The 12646-nt window shown below is 42.3% G+C and overlaps 1 protein-coding gene across 2 annotated transcripts in view; it reads left to right on the top strand.

Annotated features, from left to right (window-relative positions):
- kank4 (KN motif and ankyrin repeat domains 4) overlaps positions 1–12646 on the top strand; it is a 63200-nt gene that overhangs the window by 2021 nt on the left and 48533 nt on the right. The window contains exon 1 of one of the 2 annotated variants that reach the window (XM_029500822.1): positions 455–710. The exons of the other annotated variant lie outside the window; for it this stretch is intronic. The gene's annotated coding sequence lies outside the window, so the exon portion shown is untranslated. Of the gene's footprint in view, positions 1–454; positions 711–12646 lie in introns of those variants that run through there. 2 annotated transcript variants of the gene reach the window in all.

The raw sequence follows: 12646 nt of genomic DNA, 5'->3' as shown, positions 1-12646 counted from the left end.
TGAGCACTAATTTCAAGTCTTTTAAAGCAGGTCTTTGCTGTGAAGATAGCTTCTGCTTTGCTCTTCCACAAGCTGGTTTATATGTATTCACTGAAACCCTGGCAGCTATTTCTGACAGGGTAGTGGTGTAGTGTTGTGTGTGCGTGTGTGTAAAAGAGTTAATGAGATACTTTATTAGTCCATGTATGTGTGCATAGCCCCAGATGCATATATGCATATATCAGATCAGATCATATCTCAGGCTGCACATATGCTATCTCTCTCTCTCTCTCTCTCTCTGTCTCTCTCTCTCTCTCTCTCTCGCTCGCTGCATACTTTAAAGCATCTGAGCCACTTCCATTTGGTTCATGCTGAGGAGGTGGGTGTATCCAGCTCAGCCACTGTGATGTTAGGAAGCAGTAACTCTTCCATCCTACTCAGTCTGCTCTCTGTTCTCCTTGCTCTCCTGTTTCAGTCAGTCTGTCTGCCCTCTAGCGTAGTACTCTCCTTTCACTCACTGCTATTCATCACCCTCACCATATAGGATACATTTACACAAACCCACGCAGGTAGACACAGTGACGTCCCGTCGGACTGACGAGTTCGCTTTTGGCTGATAGGGAGCAATACATGCAAAAATACATTGGAAAGAAATAGAAAGTGGGGATCAACAGAAGTTTCCCTCCCCTTGTACATTTCTCTTCCAAAGGATACCACACGCAGCTGCAAAGGTAAGAAAATGATTGATATGGTCTGTAGTCTTACTTTCACCTTTTTCTCTCTTTCAGCCTTCCTTTCTCAGGTGTTTATTTTGTGTCTTTCTTGCGTGCTTCCTTCTTTCAGATTTAATCTACTCATTGATTTTGTTTCACTTTATTTCTTTTCTTTTTTAAATTCTTTTAACATCTCCCTAGCTTCTATCTATGTCATTTTGGTTCAGTTCATGCAAATGTTTTATTTTTGAAAATTTCTGTCACAGATTTGCTGAATTTCTTCATCAGTATCTTCAGCATCAGCTAGTTCATCAGAAACTGCCAGTAGGCATGCATTTACATATTTGCGCATGTGTGTACTATCTACCAGAAAAGAACATCTTTTCCTCTATCTTTCTTTTTTTTCCCTCTCTGTATATCCTCTTGTATATCTCGCTGATTGCTTCTCTAAAACATTTCATCAGCCGGGCCAGGATTCAGTAAAAATCCCTGCTGGCCCGGCTAATGTTTTTCAGCTGCAGCCTGACATGCACACATGCATGTGGTTACAATTCGCACATGCTGTACAAAGTGCTATGTTAACCAGGCAGCAGATAGGGTAGAGAGTAAAAGGCAAGGAGATTTTGTTCGTATGTTGTAGAGATGCAATGATGAATGAAGATGCATATCAAAAGAAAACAAAAGGTATTGCTTTATACAATTTTGGTTGAAAGTGAAAAGGCAAGTGAAAACGAGGAGGAGGAGAGAGACCGTTAAGAAATGAAGGACTGGCTCAGGCACCAGCCCCTGAACTGACTTGGTGAAGGAGGATCCTTATAAATGGTTTACTTCTGTCCATGACTAAAGATGGAAACAACTTTCGCCTTCGCTCTGCGGAAGAGTTTGGCGATCCTTTGAAATACATTCTTCTGGCGAGACCTATCACAGCAAGTCTTGATATTTTCAGCTTGAACGAGTCTGATGGCAGCTGTAAGCCCCTTTATTTAAATAGGTGAGGGATGTTGCTCCATCATTTGGAACAGCAGCAGCTGATGATTTGTCATTATGCATGTTATTGACAATTAGCGAACAACCAGCGATAGGTGCCTGGCTGTTCTTTAGAGAGTGGTCGTGTCTCTGATTACCATGAAGCGTGCTCAGTGCTGATTGTCCAGGTGGCTTTTTTTGGCTGTATATGGTCTTTGCCAGTAGGCCATCAAGAAGATAAGTATTCAGCATGGGGTTGTCTGGCAGCTGGCCACCTGCAGGTCTTTGTATCAGCATCGTGGCTGTTGTCTGGGTGATTGCAACGCGTACTCTGACTGTGATCATTTTCATCACTGCCATTCTGTGTCTGAATCATGACCGGTTAAAATATCTGAATGGCTTTTTAGGGGAGCCATGAGAGCAGTGTTTGAATGGCCTAAATAGTCTTCGTCAGCCCCCGTCATCATCTGATTCATCAGAATTCTGTTGTGGGAAAAAAAGTTGGGATACAAAGGGCAGCATCTGATGAAGGGCTGTTCGCCATTTTTTCCATGATGTGAAGAATTGTTGCATAACTGTGTTGAAAAACTCCCCAGGAAGTAATTTCAAATTGTGTGAGGTATGTTACGTTTCAGCTGCTGCAACTTGACTGTTGCACTTGGCCATAATTTGAGTTTGTATACATTTTGCTTAATTGTGCGGCCCGAGACTGTTTAGAATGATCCTATGTGCCACCTTGGCATGATTGCTTCTCAGCAATCAGCATGCGTTCAGTGTCCATCCCCGGTTTGCTTCCCTTCCTCTCGCTCTCTCTCTCTGCCTCTGCTGTTTTATGGTTTTTATTCTCAGTCAGTATTGGTCACTTCTCTGCCTGCCACAGAGCATTGTCCATGGTTGGTTGGCTCACTACAGCTACACAGCATTAGAAAAATCGTTTCACTGGGCTGTGTTTACAGGCTGCCACATTGTGTATTTGCATGTGTGTGTATGTTGAAGGTTGTATTCACTGACATTAAAAACTCTCCATCCATGCTCGGGTTAAAGGGCACATTGTTATTTCCTCAAACACACATACACTGTCCTCAGAAATATGGTTGACTTGTATTACCATATCACCCCACGCTCAGTGCGTGTGTGTGTGTGTTTATGTTTATATGTTTGTGTGTGTGCGTGATTTCCTTGACAGTGCAGTCAGGTGAGTCACACCATCTCTTATTCTGGTGGGGCCTCGGAGCCTTTAACTGTAGCAATGTCACGATGTGCGATTTCTGCAGAATGCAGACGGACTTTTCAGGAAATGCAAACGAACAACACTGCCCATTTTTTAGCCTGATATCCATGAATTTTTAAGATTATCCTGTGCAGTCTCAGAAAGTTTTGTAATCCCAAATCCCGTAGAATTTGTTCAGCACTCAGAGGATTGTAATGCTTTAGATGCCCAGTTTAAATATTAATATTGCAAAAACTAGTGCGAGAGGGACTACACAGCATTGACCAGAAGTTATTGTGCTTGTGACTTGCAACTGTGATATGAGGAATCAAACACTGCTGCAAACACTTTAGAAGACACAAATACATATTTGGAAACAAAAAGCACATTAGTAAAAAACAACAACAAAAATGTATGCTAATTTAAATACAGTTCATAGCTGGATTTTCATGTTTATGATATATTTGCACCATGCCTGCTACTGTTTCTGTTTAGTTACATGTATTGTTACGGGGCAATGGGGGTGTTTTTATGTCTATGTAAAGCACTTTACACTGCATTTATTTTTTTATGAAAAGCGCTATACAAATAAAGGCTGGGTTGATTTGATTTGATTTGTTGTTGGCATTGTGATATATGTCTGGTACGACAAGGATGGTCTGTCAGTTGCTCCAGCATGGTCCAGGCTGAAAAATTACGATTACTATAGGATGGATTGCCTGGAAGTATTGTGCAGCCATTCGTGGTGTCCAGAGGGTGAATCTTAATGACTTTGGTGATCCTCTGACATTTTCCTCAGAGCCTTTATGAGGCTGACCTTTGTTGTTTTGAGTGAAATGTCTCAATAACTGCTCATGGATTGATATGATATGCACATTCATGAATTCAAGTGCTTTCTGCGATACTCACTTTTAGTGATTAAAAAATGTAAACAAAAAATAAGACAACAATAAAAACATTCTCTGGGCTGACTTAAATAACGCGAGTAGTAAATTGGCCCAGTTCAGTCCTTCCTCAAGTAGCACTGTATAGAAAAGGGCTAGCAGCTTAATCTGGTGGAAAGTGTATTCAAGCACAGTAACACACACACAGGGCCCACCCTGAATCTGTAGCCACTCCAGTGAGCATCTTGGCTCGACTTCGGCTTTAAAAGAGAAAAGCACAGAGCAGTTGCATTGCACTTAACATGCTATATTTTTCTTCCCACACACGCGCATGCAGCAACCAAACGCATACTGCTGTGGTCATGTCTTCTGAGTTCGTGTGATGGTCATGCTGATAATTATTGAAATGTCTTATTCGAAACAGAGCTGTCAGTAAAGGAACAACTCAGCACAAACCACATGGCACAAGACTGAAAAAAAAAAAAAGCTGGTCGTGATGCTGATGTGTGTCTTTAGGGCAATTTTCTGCAGGCTATTTCCTCACTGAGTGAGAACCGAGATGGGCGGATGTACGCATGTGTGTGTGCGTGCGTGTGCATGTGTGAGTGTGAGGGGATGGAAGGGTGTGAAGTTGGCCAGCACCAAGTGATGCCAGTCTGCGCTCTGTCTTGACTGGCCGAGAGCCAAGCACACTCACGCGGTTCATATTCTCCACTAACTCCTTCTAGGGCTTCTCTGGACCTGTAAATGCCTTTGTTGGCCCAGATGGTGTGGGTATGTTGTGTAATAATGTGTGTACTAAGTTGATTGCTTAAAAGGATAAAAGGTGGGCAGCACCCCCCCCTCCCCAGAACCAAATAATCCCCCACAGAGACAAAACAAAAACATGGAGATGAAATTGTGTGAGGTGCATGTATGAGCCAATGAAGGTTGGATTTATTACTAGTTAAGAGAAAGATTTTCTTTCACTGAACAAGTGAAAGTGTCTGGTTTAAGGAGCTTTAGGGCTTCTTAGCTGTGCTGTAGGAGGAAAAACCCTCTGCCTATGTCAGTCAGAGAAGCCAAATATTCCTCTCTCAGAACGTAGAGAGACATGAGAGTCTGGAGTTGGCACTCTCTCCGTCACACACACACACACACACATATATATATATATATATATATATATATATACAATCCAGTTGAGAGAATGTCTAGGGATAGTACGACTAATCTCATTCTCTGTTGACACACTACTCCTCAGCCGTGCCATGCTTTCACAGCTCTCTCTCTCTCTCTCTCACCACGTTGGTGCCCGAAAGCAGGAGGTGTATTGCTTCCTGTCAGCGTCAGCAGAGGGGTGAGTTCACACCAGACCAGAGGTGTGTGTATACTTTGTTTCAGCCCAACATCTGCTCTGAAAACGACAGGTTCTCACTGGCATCTCTACTTAAAAACAATGGAAATTTGCAGACGTTCAAATGAATGGCTGTCATCCTCCATGTTGATAACTCATCAGATTACCCACCATTAATGTCTCCACTGAGGACACGTTGAGTACAATCCAGTGTTAATTTACCTTATTTCGGACATGTGCCCAGTTCTGACAAAATGAATCAAAGGAACACAGAGAAGAAAAGTTAAAAGGTAAGGTATAAAAAGAGAAACGTGTGGATTGTTTACTATTGACAAAACAACAATTTTGTAGACATCAGCACTTCTTTGATACCACCCATTTTCCTGGAGAGTAGCCAGCCAACATTGAAGTCATTGCCAAAGTAGGCAGATTTCTTTTCTTTTGCCCTGAAAGCACATTCCGTGTTTAAAGGAATTTCAGCTGGCTCAGATCTGTACGCTGCGCAATCTGGCTATAGTCTCCGAACCCATTTAACCTGTCAGTTTGGTTCTGTGGGCAGTTGAGCGCTGTTCAAATGACATGACGTGCCATGACTCCGAGAGCCCACTTTATCTCTCCCAGTGTTTATTTACTTCTGTCCATGTTGAGATCAACTTCTTTTATGTCTAGACTGTTTCACTGTTAGAAAGGAGCGGAGAGAATATTATTGACTGAACAGCAACACTTTCCTCCTTAAAACCTCCTTCTTCTTCCTCTATGGCTGAGTTTCATTCCACCTTTATTTTTCCAAATTTATTGGACCTAATGTCATATTTAATACTATATTTAATATTTATGAAAAAGAAACACAAAGACACTTGTTTGGATATTAAAAACAGCCCGATATGTTCGAAGTTTAGACAGAAAGAAAAGAATATGTCTACTCTTTGGAAAACCGTGGCTTTTTCTGTGCATTGATTTGCATTGTTAGTGAAATTCAACAATAGAGTGTGTGTTTTCTGGAGTTGCCATGGATGCATGAGTGGGTGAGTTGGGCTGGATCAGGGTCACTGAGGTGGGCTGCAGTCAAACTATGGAGATCAGAGGAATTCAGGCTGTAAAGGTCCCCATTGTTGTTCTTCAGCCTGGCTTTCACCAACCAAAAGTTTTTAAAAATATTCCAGCCAATTTACAAAAAGTTAAAGGCTACTTGCAAATGTTCTTGTAGGTTGTTAAACTGCATTATCTCAAACTTTATTCGTAATTGTGGTTTATGAAGTAAAACATATAAAACCACTCATCAACCAAGCTTTCATAATTTAAAGCTTACGTTCCAGAAATAAAGTAGCACAACCGGACATTTTAAACAATGGCCAGGTCCATCCTCACATTGTTTCACTGTTCTGTATCCCAAACAATGCTCTTCAATGGGTTCCTGGCATTGACAGGCAGGAAAAAACAGAATCTTTCGTGAGGGAGGCGAGAGCGCTCAGAGTAACATGGGACTTCCTTAATGGAACCTTCTTCGTTAAACGCTGTGATGTAATTGGACCGCTACAGGAGGCAGGAACTTCCTGTTCAAGTGTTGTTGAAAGTGACCACTCCTTGTTAAAAGTCAAAGACTTAGGGAGTGTGTGTGTGTGTGTGTGTGTGTGTTTGTGTACTTTTTAATATTTTAGATGCTCGTGGTTTCATTAAAAAAAAAAGCAAAAGGCTTTGAAATGGAGCAATGGCTGTGATCTAGTTTACTCCTACACTCACACACAACTTTATTCACTGAAGCATGCATGAATGCTCTTTCACAATTCACAATACACTGGACTCTAAAGTTACTCTCTCTACTGATGCGTAGTATTAAAACCACTTTATGCTCTCAGGTGTGTGAAGGGACTCAGAGTTTGTGATGTTATTCTTCATATCTCACCCGACTCTGTGATAACAGGCTTTTGGTCATGTCTTTGAGTTTGTTATACAGAAAAGTATAAACATGTTTTGCTTTTGCCTATGGATGGATGTGCTTTGTGGAAACTACTAAACTTTAAGCATACCCTTGCCTTCATAGCGTTTCATCTGTTCCATTTTCAGCCCACCTGCAGGCTCTGATTATATGTTTTTCATGTTCGGAAGTTTATTACTGTCACTCCTCACTCTCCGCTGTGCAGCACTTAACGTGGGGTTTTCTGCTCTTCTTAGACATTTTATTACGCTGACCTACGCTCTTGGGGAAAAATTGAAATGGGTTCTTTGCACTCTGAAGTTACCAATTAATGAATATATAAATGGTACATTGTTTAATTCTGGAAAATAATTTTTCATGGTACATTATTTAATTCATGAAAATAATGGTTTTATGGCCTATAGGTAATATTTGTGCAGTATCCCTTTGTGTATCACAAATGGCACGTGTATGACTAATTTCTAAACACAGAGCACTGATTGCAAACCTGGCAGAGCCAAAATCCTCCCGCTGCAGAGCTGCAGTGCCAGCAGAGCTGTGTGTCCTTTTGGCAAGAGGGAAAAAAAAAACCCCATCAGTTTGGAATTCCAGATGCCGACGTGCTTTTCTTTTAAAATTCCCTATACATCCTTTGAGAGTATATTTAAACTCTGAAGCCATTTATTTAAAGGTCATCTGTGACTGTGTGATCTGCTGGAGCTGTAGCTTGTGCTGCATTCTTTCCTCCTGTGTGTTGCTTTCACAATTTTACTGCAGTAAGTGTCAGTGATGAATGGCAGGAGTCAATATGTATTCAAATTGTGTTCAAGTATTGTTTAGCCCTGGAATTTTTGTGCATTTCTCTGTGCGCGAGTAAAAACTGAGTGCTGATTTTCATGTCTCCCATCAACAAGCCAAAGAGTCTCTCTCAGATGACTGAGAGTAACTTGATGGGACAGACTTTTTCAGTGTCTGAGAGGGAATTTGTGTGTGTGTGTCTGTGCACGTGGGTGCACAAAGGTTGTTTGATGTTCTTCCCATCTCTCAAACAAACGTTGGGGAGATAGCTTGCACAAAATGGGTTTCATGAGGCTCAGGAATGTAGATGAACGAATGATTGCTTCCCTGCTGCATATAACTGTCTGTGTCTTGGTGAGTTTGACCTAACGCCACACATATATGCAGTTTTGCAACATGCACAAGTCACTCATGAGTGACCAGGCCATGAGCCTTGAGTGTGAGTGCGTGTTTGTCTCAGTCAAGACCCTTCTTATGAAAATTGCACTGTTTGGTCTCGGTGGAATTGTTGCCTGACTGGGATTTAATGAGTCCTGAACTCCTGTGAGTATGTGTTTGTGCGTCTGTTTCACTTTCTCACAGTTTCTTGCTGAAACTCCTAAAACACCTCATTTGCCACCGGGGACCTGCTTTAGTGTTGGATTTAAAAAATGTGAGTCTAGGAAACAGATGAACAGATAGAAAGCATTAAGTTGTTAATCTCAATATATATGGATGCTTAAGGAAGAATAATAATGAAGATGTTTGCTTTCATATATAAAAGGCTCAGTAGATCAACAGTATCGTGCTGCTAACAGGTGCTAAGAGCTAAGTGTTCATTGAAATGCAGCCCACAGAGGATAACACTACTCTGTGACAGGGAGACATAATCAGTCAAATACCAGACTCACCAGACAAACTATACACAGCTGGCAGGCAACAGCTAAGAGGCAACAATATCCTTGAAATGAAAATAAACTTGCCGCTATTGCACCATGAAGCATATTGGCTGAAAAGCAACAGGCCATCTTTAACTGCGTGTAGCTTAGTTTGACATGAAATGAATGCCATGCATGCATTGGCTGTAAAGGTTGCACCCTTCCAAGAGTATTTGTAAAAAAAAAAAGAAAAAAAAAGAAGTGACCCTAGATTCATCCTTTGAAGGAGGCGGGCCATGACTCAGGTCTACAACAGAGACTCCAAAAAGAGCCAGAGGCATAAGAAGAGGGAGAAAAAGAAGGAGCAGGTGCCGCTGCCACACAATCACGCTGGATTGGAGCACTTGAACCAGCACACCCACCATGGATGGGTCCAATCAGCAGGATTGTGTCATTAGCAAGCCATCTTCTGACTGCAGTTTCAGGCCAAGCATTTGTAGCCATTCTTAATTTTTAAAAGCTTTTTTTTCCCCAGCTAGGGACCTTTGCTGTAGTCGTTCTCGCTCTCTCCCCCTGTTTCCTGTTAGCTTCTTTGCCATTAACTAACTAAAAGGCATAACAAACTCCAAAAATACACACACCTTTGTAGCCAAATGTCTTCAACTAATAGTCATTTCTGCGTTTTTGGTAGTACAATAAATTCATAGGATACATTTTGGGACCTGGAGGGAAGGCATTCTTTCCTCAACTATAATGGTCTGAATGGACCTCGGACGTATTCTTTAAGACAAAGTGTACATTTATGTGTACGTAGACTTACTCACTTTTTTTCCTGCCATGTTTGCAGAGCATTGATACAATTCACAAGAGTAAGGAAGAGTTGTGAGGAATAAGTGGATTTCAAGTACCTCTTGACAAAATGCTCAGAAACTGTGATGTAGTCATACTTGTACGACTGACCATCCTCTCTTCTATTGTCTTCAGGCCCCTGCAGCTCCAGAAGTTGCTGACACGGAGCCATTATCACCCTGTTCTCCCCGGTAACTAAAATCCACAGGCAGCTCACTCACTATGTCAGCCAATCAGATAACAGATAGCTCCTGATTTTGAGTCAGCGTAGCATGCCTTTGATTGTGCTGCTAGAAAGCATTTTGCTGGAGAGATAGGATCCTGGAGAGTGTTGACTTTATGCAGCAGCCGAGAAATGGACACAATGAAGAAGAGGGCAAGGGGAAGACCAAACAGAGGGATTATCCTGTGCTTGGTCTTAAAGATGAAGGAATGAATGGGGGCAAGGTAGTTGGGAGGGAAGGGGAATATATAAATGCAGGGAGGTTGGACACAAATAAGTAAGCACTGATGGAGCAAGGGATGATGGGAGAAGTAAGACAGAAATCCTCTTTCAGTTCACCCCTTCCATGTCGGACTGTGGTAGACGCCTACTACAGACATTAAAGGAATGAATAAGTAAGAAAAAGAGGCGGTGAGGGGGTGCAGCATGTTGGTACAGCATTCCAGGGCCATGCTTTTCCTGCTATCTAGCTTTTCATGCATGTCACTCAGATATTTCATCAGCAGTGGGTCCCCGAAACACTGAAGCATCTCTTTTTGCATCCAGCAAATCAAGATGCAGAGAGATGGAACAAGAAGGAGGGAGAAGCAGAGAAAAAAGAGAAAAGAGAAAGTGGGGAAGGCAAGAAGTGAGAAGGCAGCAGTGATAGGTGAGAGGGGACCGAGCAGAGAGAGCACAATTTGCATGATATATTTGGCATCTTAGACATTAGGCTTTCGGTGCCACCAGTACACAGACTGTGGAATATATTTCATTGCGCCAGGCATATTTCTTTGTCGACATTAGTGTCCTAATGAAACTCGCCCAGACCAAGCCTCAGAGTGAATTAGTTTCCTTTCCACTGCAATCCGCACTGCGGTGTACAGCAAGGGGTTTCCTGTTCAAATTAGTCTGCTTGGTCTACTGTCAGTGTGAATTATTTTAACCATCAGCTGTGATAAATGTTTCAGAATTCGGTGGCAAGGGAGCAGACATACTGACATACTTGCAGCTTTTTAAGGCATGCACAGGCGTGCGATAGAAGCTCAGCGAGGAGCAGCAGTCGTAGTACTCCTTGAACTCCACACTCAGCGACCAATAAGTAGATATTAATGCAGTGTAGTTGTAGTCATTTCGCCGTATTTCCTCACAATGTGTATTTTTGTGTTTGCCCTGCTCTCCAGTACATTTGGAAGGAAAAAATGTGAAGTCATTGTTTGGTGGGCTTATATATATATATCTAGTGGTTTGTTTGGATAAAAAATGTTTTTCAGGATTAATCTGAAACGCCATCAAAAACTAGGAATCAGCAGTTGCTCCATTTGAAATGTTGTGGCAGCAGGGCCAGAACAAAACAAATTTCTAGTAAACCCCTATGGACTGAACTCTATATAAGCACCTTGTCGACAGACAACAGAAAAAAAAAAATGATGAGGAAAAATGGCAGTCTGCACCATCAGGCCTGAGTCCATCACACTGTGTTCATGCTGTGTGGTCACGGCATTTCCCAGTAGGTAGCAAAAGGCAGCACATGGTTTACCAGCCTGCATTGTGGCGCACAGACACACAAACCTACAGTGACCCACTGACGTTTTGTTTTTCTGTGTCACGATGCCACTGCTGTGCATTGTCTGCAGCCGACTAAGCCGATTCAAACCCCTCTCTGTGCGATGGAATAATTTGGCCACAACTCAGAGCCCCAGATTTTGTCCTGAGTCATTTCAGTTAGGACGTCCATGCCAAGAGTGGTTTAGCGCTGGGAGAAATAACTAGCCTGAGTAACAAACCCGATTTGTCACCAGAATCAAGCAGATGGGTTGTGTTTAGTATGTCTGTTGGGTTCAACGCTGTCGTCTCTTTATCTGAGCGTCTTGCTGTTTTGCACACTTAACTGGCATGTCATCGTAGGTGGCCATCTGTTTGTTTACTGTGAAAATATGTGGGCTCTCTTGACAACCTGTGCATCGCCGTTCCTTTTATCTTCCAGTAGATTTATTTATGATTTCTTTTTTCTGTGGGAGCATGTCTGTGTGCTCATCTCTCTTCTTTAAATTGAAATGAAAAACTCCATTCCTCCCTCAACCTCCCATTGAGATTTATTACCATGCACACACACACACACCTGCGTACATAAATGCATACAGAAACACAGAAACATACCTGCAAAAATGGGCGTATAGCGTGCTTTGCTTTTTACACACCTCTGTCCCTCTGCAACTTCTATCCTCCCTGCACATGTCCCCTTTTCCTCTCTCTCCATTTCCAACCCTTCCCTCTCGCCAACCACATGTTCTTCAGAGCTGTGTGAGAGTTGAAGCTGGAAGAGAAGAGATGAAAGACTCCAGAGTGGGGCTTTCATCATAGACACACATGTGCACTGAATTTCCTAATGGGGTCTCTATGTATTGAACTGAATATGTGCATAATTTTATTTTTCCCTTTTTAATCTTAACTGTGTGTTTTACTGGAAAGAGTCAACAGAAGCCTCTGCAGCCACGCTTCTAATTCCAGGCCACAAGGCGTTTAATCCTTTTGGGGATGTGGGTAGAGTGCTGAAGGGTAGTGAAAGCAATGTGCCCCTCGGACCAAAGAGCTACAGTTGAGAAAACAAGGCCTACCAATTGCTCAGTCAACAATCACTAAAATCATTATCTCAGTGCAGACTAGTCAGTCGTACCAAATCATCATTCAGCTAATGTGGGTGACTGGGCACACCTAATGCTGTCCTAGCAATTTTAGATGCTAGGAGCTAGTTTTTACACCTCCGCCTTGATGTCACCACTGAGAATACCAGGTTAGCTTCCTAATAATCCTTATGGCAAACGTAAGACCCATAGTTATGGGTGTGTGAGACTGTAGGCTAAGGATTTTGTGTAGCACGACAGGGGTGCTTGAGTGATTCGTGCGGCTGCGGGTAATCACAGCATCCACTCTGAC

Source organism: Echeneis naucrates, chromosome 4, assembly GCF_900963305.1.
Source record: "Echeneis naucrates chromosome 4, fEcheNa1.1, whole genome shotgun sequence".
Lineage (NCBI taxonomy): Eukaryota > Metazoa > Chordata > Actinopteri > Carangiformes > Echeneidae > Echeneis > Echeneis naucrates.
This window is presented reverse-complemented; position numbering and strand designations above follow the sequence as displayed.